The following is an 11,028-nucleotide window of genomic DNA, read 5'->3' as shown; positions in this document are numbered from 1 at the left end:
CATTGTGGTTGGCCTTGGAGCCTCCTGTCCACCTGTGCTGCTGCTTGGGGGCTGGCAGAGGCAGTGCCTGCCACAGGAGCCTCCTAGCTTCCCCCTGCCTTGCTGGGTCTTGGAGCTCCAGGGAGGGCAGGAAGTGCAGGGAGTGGAGAGGGTGGCCCCTCCACTGCCATGGGGGCTTGCTGGGTGGGCACTCACTCCCCCCTACTCTGCTTCTCCCAGTCCCCTTCCCTGGCTTCCACACCAAGCGGGGACCAACCCAGCCCTGTATCTGTTGCCAGCCCGGCTGTAGCCCACTCATGCCCCACTGAAGCCAAGCCCTGGTCTCCACCCTGGTGAACTCTTATTCAACCTGCACACACCACCCACACTCTCAGTTAGCAGCCTCTTCCCGCTGTACCTACTCTGGGGCAGAGTGGGGCAGCTCCTAACAGCCCTCATCCTGTTGTCTGGAGTATGAGCTCCATGGCCTGAGGAACCCAGGCTGCACCGCCACAGGGGCTTGGGGTCTGGGACCCTCCCTCTGCAGACCAGTGGCTAGGTATCTTCACCCCAGCATCATACCCAGGGCCTCTTTGAGAATCTTTTTTTTTTTTTTTTTTTTGAGACAGAGAGTGGCATCATAGCTCACAGCAACCTCCAACTCCTGGGCTTAAGCAATTCTCTTGCCTCAGCCTCCCAAGTAGCTGGGACTACAGGCACCTGCCACAATGTCCGGCTATTTATTTATTTATTTTTTGGTTGTAGTTGTCATTGTTGTTTGGCGGGCCCGGGCTGGATTCAAACCCTCCAGCTCCAGTGTGTGTGGCTGGTGCCTCAGCCACTTGAGCCACAGGCACCAAGCCAAGAATCTTTTAAATAAAAACGACCCATGTTCTCCTGAGAAGGTGACACTCTCAGCTCTCTCCTCGCACCTCCTTTCTGCCCATCATCAGTGCACAGGGGCTTTGGCCTCCTGGTTCCCCTGGCTCCCACCTCTGGCCTTTGCCCCCGCTGTTCTGGCCAGTCCACATTCTGACACCCCCCGCCCACCCCGGGATTCAGTCTCTGCTCAGATGTCACCCAATCAGAGAAGACTTCCCTGGTTGCCCCATCTCGTGCTAGGGGTTAGGATGTAGCCTGGTGCAGGTGACCACCCTTCTGGTTCTGCTGGGATCACTCTTTGGTGTCTGAGTCACCAAGTCGACAAGCCCTCCTTAATTACTCCAGAACCTGTCCTTCTTTCTAGTCTGTGGACCAGTGCCCAGCCTCTAGCCCTTTCCCGTCCTGTCTGCCAAGGTCACTTTCTAAACCAGGGTCTCCTGTAGAGATGCTCAAGCCATGGCCAGGCTTGTGCCCTCATCCTCTGCATGCCTCACGCTGGCCTCCTCTCCTGCCCTGACCCTGTCCCTCCACCCTTGTTCTGCTCGCGCTTGCCTTACAACAGCCCCTTCTACTGTGGGAACTGCTCCCAGGAAGTGGCCTGCGGGGTTCCCAGGATTCTGTCAGGAAGTGGGGGTGTCTTCACCTGCCACCTCTCCACACAGGCCCAGGCCTGTGAGTTGCCTCCCTCTGGGCCCAGCGACTCTTTGGCCCAGACTGTTCATCTAGCCCAGATGAGCCACAGCCTGTGAGAATCACCTAGGGAGAGTATCAGCAGCATTTAATTCACTAATTAAAATTAAATTTACTGGTCTTCAACTCTGGGGGTTGGGAGTATTTTCTCCCTGCCTTGCTGACAAAGAGCTGCAGCTATGTGCTCAGCTCCCTTCCCCATGCCTTCCACAGCCTGCACAGCCTGTCTGTTCTGTCCACCCCAGGAAAGGCTGCCGGGGTCTGGCCCAGCACACATGGAAGTTCCACATGGTCCCACGAGGCTGGGGGCACTGTGCCCCCAGCTGCAGGGCAGAATGACTCTGCTTAGCCTGTGTGCAGCCCACCCCTCTCCCCACGCAGTCCTAGGGCAAGGGCTTGCCTCTCCCAAGACCCCCCAGGCAGGGTTGTGTCCTCAGACACTCCAGGGTGGGGACATATGTCCTGAGTTCCAGGGCAGGACCATGTCTTCCCAGGGCCAGGGTTGAGGTCTGGTAGCCCTGAGGGCACCCACTATGGGTCACTTTAGAGCCTCTGTCCTACAAGGCCCTGGGTTTGGCCTCTGGGTTTCGTTATCAGAATTTCTTTCTTTAGTAGGTCCTTGGTCTCGGGGATTCAAAAAATGAACCCACAGACCACAGATAAGTGGTAAGATAGGATTTTATTAGACAGAAAGGAATACGGAAGGAGTAAAAAGTACCAGAGCTTCTGGCAAAGAGGAAGATTCAAGTTGGAAGTTCCCTTGGGTGCTTTGTCTAGTGGTATATATTATCTGGAGAATTACATTTTGGGTAGGATTTGGGAGGTGGAAAAATATCCTCTCAAAGTTGAATGCAGTCTGGGTGTGCTGGCTCATGCCTGTAATCCTAGCACTCTAGGAGGCTGAGTAGGGTGGACAGCTTGAGCTCACGAGTTCGAGACCAGCCTGAGCAAAAGCGAGACCCCCGTCTCTACTAAAAATAGAAAAACTGAGGCAAGAGGATTGCTTGAGCACAAAAATTGGAGGTTGCTGTGGACCATGATGCCCCAGCACTCTACCCAGGGCAACAGCTTGAGACTCTGTCTCAAAAAACAAAAAACAAAAAGAAAAAGAAAAAAAGAAAGTTGAATGCAGTCCCCCCCACCCCCCAGGGGGCAAGGTTATTAGGTCTTTGCAGTTTTTGTCTCAGGGAAGGGATCAGGGTGTGTTTTCCCTACTCAAGGTGGGACCACCCCCAAAAAAGTCTCAGGCTGCTGTGTTCCTGATCTTATTAGAGCCCAGAGGGTGTGGTCTGGAAAGGGCAGCCTATTTGTGCCTGGAAATGGGGGTCTGATTTCTGAGCTCACCTAGGCATAGATAATGGAGAAATCCCTATGGGGGAATTCTGTGTGCATCCTCCCTCTCAGAATAGAAGCTCTAACTGCCGTTAGGGAAAAGGGGTGCTGACTGCTCCAAACTGCTTCCTGCTGAAGATGGATGGTGATAGGGAGCAGTTAAAGTTCCTCAGGGGAGGGCCATCCAGGGTTCACAGTAAAGGGAAATCTGGATCGATCCTTCTAGTTTGGGGCAAAATGTTAAGGTATTCTCTTCGTGAAATTGCCCGGGCTCAGGAACCTGGGGTCTCTTGCCCAGGCTTGATTGGGGGAACCCTATGTCAATAGAAGGGGACAGTTAGAGTTTCTCCAGATGAAGGATGATCTGGGGGTCCACAACAGAGTCAGGTCTTGGGCTGGAACCCTTTTCACTGTTTGTGGCCTGGTGATGCTATCTCTTGCTGGAGTCTAAATAATAACTTCAGATCTTTAGGCTCGCAAGTGTAGGTGGACTGTGGTTGATTCCCTTCATTGTCTGCTTCTGTAGGAGGTGGTGGGTTACAGGATTTCACTCGTGAATGATGTATCCAGGAATCTAGTCCCATAACTTTAACAGCTGTAGACGACAAGATAACGGGAAAGGGACCCTCCCAAGTTGGGGTAATTGGGTCTCTTCCAAAAGTTAGTTCAATAGTCTCTGGGGTTAAGAGGGCCACAGCTGCTACAACTCACAGTGTGGCCATCCCTTTGGCCATGGTGTCAATTGCTTTAGGAAGATAAGCTACAGGTTGCAAAACTGGACCCTAGCATTGGGTCAACACTCCTAGTGCAATTCCATTCTGTTCTGTAACGTATAGATTAAATTGTTTTCCTGTAGGAAGACTTAAAGCAGGGGCTGTAAAAGGGCATTTTTCAGCTGTTGGAATGCCTCATCTACCTCTAGTTCCCATTATAGAGTGACCAGGCATCTAAAAAAAAAAATGCTTTTTGAGCATTTTTAATTAAAAAATAGAGTGGAGGCTCAGCGCCTGTGGCTCAAGAGGCTAAGGCGCCAGCCACATACACCTAAGCTGGCAGGTTCAAATCCAGCCTGGGCCCACCAAACAACAATGACGGCTGCAACCAAAAAAAAAAAAAATTAATAAATAAAAATGGCCGGGCGTTGTGGTGGGTGCCTGTAGTCACAGCTACTTGGGAGGTGGAGGCAGGAGAATTTCTTGAGCCCAGGAGTTGGAGGTTGCTATGAGCTGTGATGCCACAGCACTCTACCCAGGGTGACAGCTTGGAGCTCTGTCTCAAAAAAAGAAAAAAAAAAAATAGAGTGGACTAGCTATTTCACTATATCCAGGAATCCAGAGTCTGCAGAAGCCTGTCTGAGAGTCCAAGGTTTAGGGTGAGCCAATATAGGTTCTATTCTTTCTTTACCCAAGGCTTTCTTTCCCTGTGAAAGTTGGAGACCCAAATAGTGCACTTCAGGCACACATAATTGGCCTTTAGCCTTGGAAACTTTGTACCCGCAATCAGCTAGACAGTTTAGTAGGGCTTGAGTATCGTTGTGGCATTTCTCTGCATCTGGTGCTCACAAAAGAATGTCATCTACATACTGAATAAGGGTCACTGTGGGGCATGAGAAGTGACTCAAGTCTTGGGTTAAGGCTTGTCCAAATAAGTGAGGGCTGTCCCTAAATCCCTGGGGTAATACAGTCCATGTAAGCTGGGTGTTAGAGTCAGAGGGGTCTTCAAAAGAAAAAGGTATTGGGAATTCTCATGAAGAGGAATGCAGAAGAAGGCATCTTTTTATTTTTATTTTTATTGTTAAATCATAGCTGTGTACGTTAGTGCAATCAAGGGGTACAATGTGCGGGTTTCATATACAATCTGAAATATTCTCATCAAACTGTTCAACGTAGCCTGCATGGCATTTTCTTAGTTATCGTATGTAGACATTTGTATTCTGCCTTTAGTAAGTTTCGCCTGTACCTATTCTTTTTTTTTTTTTGTAGAGACAGAGTCTCGCTTTATGGCCCTCGGTAGAGTGCCGTGGCCTCACACAGCTCACAGCATCCTCCAACTCCTGGGCTTAAGCGATTCTCTTGCCTCAGCCTCCCGAGCAGCTGGGACTACAGGCGCACACCACAACGTCCGGCTATTTTTTGGTTGCAGTTTGGCCCGGGCTGGGTTTGAACCCGTCACCCTCGGCATATGGGGCCGGCGCCTTACCCACTGAGCCACAGGCGCCGCCCATCTTTTTTTTTTTTTGTAGAGACAGAGTTTCACTTTATAGCCCTCGGTAGAGTGCCGTGGCATCACACAGCTCACAGCAACCTCCAACTCCTGGGCTTCAGCGATTCTCTTGCCTTAGCCTCCCGAGTAGCTGGGACTACAGGCGCCCGCCACAACGCCCAGCTATTTTTTGGTTGCAGTTCAGCCGGGGCCGGGTTTGAACCTGCCACCCTCGGTATATGGGGCCGGTGCCTTTACCAACTGAGCCACAGGCGCCGCCCCGCCTGTACCTATTCTAATATGCACCGTAGGTGTGGCCCCACCTGTTACTCTCTCTCTACCCTAACCTCCCCCCTCCCTTCCCCTTCCTTGGCCCTTTCCTCATAGTCTTGTGCTATAGTTGGGTTATAGTCTTCATGTGAAAGCTATAATTTAGCTTCATAGTAGGGCTGAGTACATTGGATACTTTTTCTTCTATTCCTAAGATACTTTGCTAAGAAGAATATGTTCCATCTCCATCCATGTAAATATGAAAGAGTTAAAGTCTCCATCTTTCTTTAAGGCTGCATAATATTCCATGGTATACATGTACCACAATTTGCTAGTCCATTCGTGGGTCAATGGGCACTTGGGCTTAGAAGAAGGCATCTTTTAAGTCCAGGACTGTGACACAGGAAGCTCTTTCAGGGATTTGAGATAATAAAATATACAGATTGGGAACTACAGGATGGAGAGGAATGACTGCTTCATTTATAACGCGGAGGTCTTGTACTAGTCTCCAAGTCCCATTTGGCTTTGGCACTCTTAGGAGTGTTACATGGACTGTTGCAAGGTATTAATAATTTCTGTCACTTTAGATTCTGTATTATGGGGACTAGCTCTGCTTTTAGAGGGTATTGTGTGCTTTTTTTTTTTTTTTTGAGATAGTCTCAGTTGGTCACCTTTGTGAGCCTCATAGCTCACAACAGCCTCAAAGTCTTGGGCTCAATTTATTCTCTTGCCTCAGCTTCCCAAGTAGCTGGGACTATAGGTGCTTGCCACAACGCCCAGCTAGTTTTAGAGACAGGGTCTTGCTCTTGCTCAGGCTGGTCTGGAGCCTGTGAGCTCAGGCAGTCCACCCTCCTCGGCCTCCCAGAGTGCTAGGATTATAGGTGTGAGCCACCAGGCTTGGCCAAGGGTATTGTTTTTGATTGGGATAGATGGCGGGATTTTTAAACTTAATTTGGACTAGTTGAGCATATGTTGCTCTTTCTACCTGTCCCTTGCTAGCCTATACTTTTGGGTTAATTTCTGTCTCTAATAAGGGAAAGCATAGTATAGGTTCTTGTCCTATATTCATATATATGGTTGTTCCCGCTCCTTTCCTCATAGGGGACTGGTGTGCAGTGGCTGCAAACAGCAGCCTCCTTGGTAGTGTTTGCAGCCTGTTGGTGGTGTAGGTTGCTCTAAGGGACCTTGGAGACATTCCTTTCCAATACATGTTCATGTGTTAGACCTTGTGCTGTTCCTAATCTAGGCTCCAGACAGGTATGTCTGGTGCCTTGGGAAAGCCCCAGGGCACTGTGGCCGGGTTCATATTGGCCAAATCATTATGTCCATCTGCACCAAACTACAGAACAAGGAGCATGTGATTGAGGCCCTTCACAGGACCAAGTTCAAGTTCCCTGGCTGTCAGAAGATTTGCATCTCCAAGAAATGGGGTTTTACCAAGTTTAACTCAGTTGAATTTGAAGACATGGTGGCCGAGAAGTGGCTCATCCCAGATGGCTGTGGGGTCAAATACACCCTCAGTTGTGGCCCCCTGGACAAGTGGTGGGCCCTGCACTCATGAGCACTTACAGTGTGTTGCATATCAATTGCGCCTACCAAGAATAAATCTTACTCCTGTTTCTGCTTTAGTTAGTATGTCCCTTTCTAAAATGGGAGCAGGACTTTCAGGCATGATTAGGAAGGCATGAGAGAATAGCCAGTCACTCCAATTGCAGCCTAAAGGATGAGAGAAGAATTTGGTTACTGGCTTTCAGATTTGGGGGATAGAAGACCAGGGTTAGAGAGGAGTACAGAAAAGGTTGCTCCAGTGTCCAGAAGAAATTCTGTCTTCTGGCCCTCCACTATGAGGCAAACCTGGGTCTCTTGAGGGGTGATGACACAAGCTGGAGCCTTAAGAATCTGCCCTGGGCACCCTCTGTCCAGTTTGGGGGCTGATGGGGTCACTGCCCCAGGAGGCCTTCGCCTCTGAGGACAGGCTGCCCTCTAGTGGTCCCCCTTGCATTCTGGACAGGGGCTGGCTTGCCCAGCAGGTGGTGCTGCCTGGTGTTTGGGGACACTCTCTTGTAGGCCTGGGCTCCGGTTTGTTCCCCAGCCTCACCCCTCTAGTGCCCTACTGTGGGCCTAGACCCCTCTGGCTGGTTAAGGTCCTGTGCAGAGGCCAGCCCCTTTTTTGACCAATGTCGGTACTCAGAGAGTCTGGGTAATCTCCCACCGCCAGCCTTAACAAGCCAGGCTCGTCCATTGCTCTACTGTGGATTGGACCATTTTTGATAGGCAAGCTCACCGTCCAGTGCTCTCCCAGAGGTCTGGATCACCATTTTATTTTTATTTTTAATTTCAGCTTGCTTGTTCATTCTTCTTCGTTTGAAGTATTCTTTTTCTTTGTTTATTTTCTTCTTCCTCTGGCGGTGCTCTTTCCCATTGCCTCCCCAGTAGCTGGGATTACAGACGCCCACCACCACGTCTGACTGTTTTTGATGTTGTTAGTAGAGACGGGGTCTTACTCTGGCTCACTGCTGCTCATACTGGTCTCAAACCTCTGAGCTCAGACAATCCACCTGCCTCGGCCTCCCATAGCGCTGGGACTACAGGTGTGAGCCACCACACCCGGCCTGGATCACCATTTTTTCCACTTGGTCTGACTTTCTTCTTCTTCCTCCTACATTCTCTCTCTCTTTTTTTCCCTTGAGACAGAGTTCACTTTTTCGCCCTTGGTAAAGTGCCATGGCATCACAGCTCACAGCAACCTCAAACTCTTGGACTCAGGTGATTCTCTTGTCTCACCCTCCCTAGTAGCTGGGACTACAGGCACCTGCCACAGTGCTTGGCTATTTTTTTGTTTGTTTAGCAGGCCCTGGCTGGGTTTGAACCCACCAGCCCCAGTGCATGTGGCTACTGAGCTATGGGCACACAGCCTACAATCTGCCTTTCAATCTCATTTCTTGCCTACCTCCAGTTTCTGATATGGGCACTACTCTGACAGAGATTCTCCCTTATTCACCTCTAAGCTGCCTTTTACCTCCAGAGTCACACATTCCCTCTTCTTCACTTCTAAACTGCCTTTTGACTAATCTCAAGCCTCTAAAGCTCTATCCTGACCTCAAACCAAAACATCTCCTTTTTTTCTGTGATACTGCCTGGTCTACGGACAAGCTTGACAGTGGCTTGCAGTGGCCTCAACAGGGCACTTTCAATCTCTCAACTCTCACTGATCTCAATAATTACTGTCAAAAATTAAGCAAATGGTCAGAGATCCCTTATATCCAGGCATTTCTCATACTCTGAAACATTCCTTCCATGTGTTTATCCTGTGAACCCTCTCAGATTCTCCTGGCTTCTCCTGAGACCCTTCCATAGCCCCTATCGCTCCTCTCCAACGCCCCCTCCTACAATCCCTGCATTCTCTTGATCAGAACACCCGGGAAGTTTCTCTGTGTGGGATACCTCTCTTCCATCTGTAACCTCTCGTCAGTCACCCATTCTCATTGTCCTCCAACCCCCATGTCCATATCCTTCCCTTAAACAATACAGCATCCCTCTCTCCACTGCCCCCTACCCGCCCTCCACCAAACACGGTAGAAAAAAAAATGGTGGAATTTCCCCAGGGCCCTCAGACCTCCCAGTGACATCTCATTGATCTGGCCTTCAAGGTGTGGCTCCAGTATTGTCTTCTGGCACTAAGCAAAGCTGGCTGCTTCTTAAAACTCCACAAGGTATCCCCCCAAACCAAAATCTTCCTTAGGATCCTGCTTAAAGTGCAGCAAACCAGGCTTCTAGGCAAAGCAGTGCCCCAAATCCACCCCTGCCAAACGGTGTCCAGCCTGCAGAGGTCTGGCTGCCCAGGACTTTCTGAAGATGTGGTGTAGACACTCTTAGAACGTGACTGAAATTCCCTCCTGAGCCTACCTGCAAAAGATGGACTACCCCTGGAAAATCAGAATGCTTCCTGGACGCCATCCTGGAAATTGAGCTCTAGGTATTTTTGCTTGTAGAAGGTCAGCTGATCTTTTCTCTTCTAACAAACACAGGAGCAACTTCATCCATGTTGCCACCTAGTAAAAATCCTCTAAAAATGGGCAGAGATCTTGGTAATGGTTATTAGATATCCTCTAAGGATTGCTGGTGGCCGTGGCAACTCCAGCTGGTTCCTGCCTCTCACTGCCCATCTTCCTCTTTGGTTATTATCTGATAAGGTCACTAATTATGATTTTTTTCTCATTCTCAGTTTTGAACCAGTAGCCCTCCACCCTATGTCTTGATTTATTAACCACTCACCAGAAAATAGCTCCTCATATTCTTGCCTTAGTGGATACCAACCAGTTCAGACTGAAAAAGCCAAAGAATTCCTGTAAATGCCACTCCCTTACCCCAGTCCCCTCCTCCTTCCCATTCTCTTTACAGGCAGGCCATACAGCCCCTCCTCCTGCAGGAATTAGTCAAAGAGCTACCACACCTATCATCCCACCTCCTTATAATAGACAAAAAAGATTGGAATGATAGGGTCAAACCTTGCCCAAACAGGGTGGATCTGCCAAAAGAATCAACCCCCTACCCTATTCCACCGGATGTCCCACCTAAGAAAGCTGAATGGGTCAACCCCCTACCCTACCCCACCAGATGTCCCACTTGGGAAAGGTAAATGGGCTGACCCCTACCCTTAAAACAGATGTCCAACACAGGAAAGGGAATGTCCCGACCCCTTAATGTCACCTTCCTGACCTTTAACCCCCCTGCCCCCAGTTCACCATTATCCATGTGTGAATTTCCTCCTGGTTGGAAATCTCACCCCACCTTCACCTGGGTGGAATAAAGCCATTTTAATTGCACAAACAGGGCCTTCATTTTTCTTTTGTCTTGCGCCTCAGAATAATCTTTTATATTTTGCTCCATAACCTTTCAGTGGTCACCCAGAGTGCTAGGATTACAGGTGTGAGCCACTGCATCTGGCCCCCTTTCTTCATATTTATTTATTTTTGGACAGAGTCTCACTGTCACCCTTGGTAGAGGGCTGTGGCATCACAGCTCACAGCAACCTCAAACTCTTGGGCTTAAGTGATTCTCTTGCCTCAGCTTCCCAAGTAGCTTGGACTACAGGTGCCCCGCCACAATGCCAGCTATTTTCTTGTTGCAGTTGTCATTGTTGTTTAGCTGACCTGGGCTGGGTTCGAATCCGTCAGCCTGGGTGTATGTGGCTGGTGCAATAACCACCAAGCCCTTTCTTCATTTTTTTTCTTTTTTCTTTTTTGCCCTTTCTTCATTTTAAAAGTTTTTTTTTTTGAGACAAATTCTCACTTTATTGCCCTCAGTAGAGTGCTGTGGTGTCACAGCTTACAGCAACCTCCAACTCCTGGGCTTAGGCGATTCTCCTCCCTCAGCCTTCTGAGTAGCTGGGACTACAGGCGCCCACCACAATGCCTGGCTATTTTTTGTTGCAGTTTGGCAGGGGCCGGGTTTGAACCCGCCACCCTTGGTATATGGGGCTGGCGTCCTACCCACTGAGTCACAGGTGCCACTTCATTTTAAAGATTTTCTTTCTTTCCTTTTTTTCTTTTTAAGAGACTGAAATTTAGGGTGGTGCCTGTGGCTCAGTGGGTAGGGCGCCAGCCCCATATACTAAGGGTGGCGAGTTCAAACCTGGCCCCAGCCAAACTGCAACAAAAAAATAGCCGGGCG

The 11,028-nt window shown here is 49.5% G+C and overlaps 1 non-coding gene across 1 annotated transcript; it reads left to right on the top strand.

Annotated features, from left to right (window-relative positions):
• The first annotated feature begins 6,418 nt into the window (after positions 1 to 6,418).
• LOC128564139 (small nucleolar RNA SNORA70) lies at positions 6,419 to 6,552 on the top strand. Its single transcript, XR_008374011.1, has one exon. It is a non-coding gene; the product is annotated as a small nucleolar RNA SNORA70 (small nucleolar RNA).
• Positions 6,553 to 11,028: the final 4,476 nt, after the last annotated feature.

This window comes from Nycticebus coucang, chromosome 13 (assembly GCF_027406575.1).
Source record: "Nycticebus coucang isolate mNycCou1 chromosome 13, mNycCou1.pri, whole genome shotgun sequence".
In the NCBI taxonomy this organism is placed as follows: domain Eukaryota; kingdom Metazoa; phylum Chordata; class Mammalia; order Primates; family Lorisidae; genus Nycticebus; species Nycticebus coucang.
The sequence above is the reverse complement of the archived record's forward strand: the minus strand, read 5'-3'. Positions and strand labels throughout refer to the sequence as shown.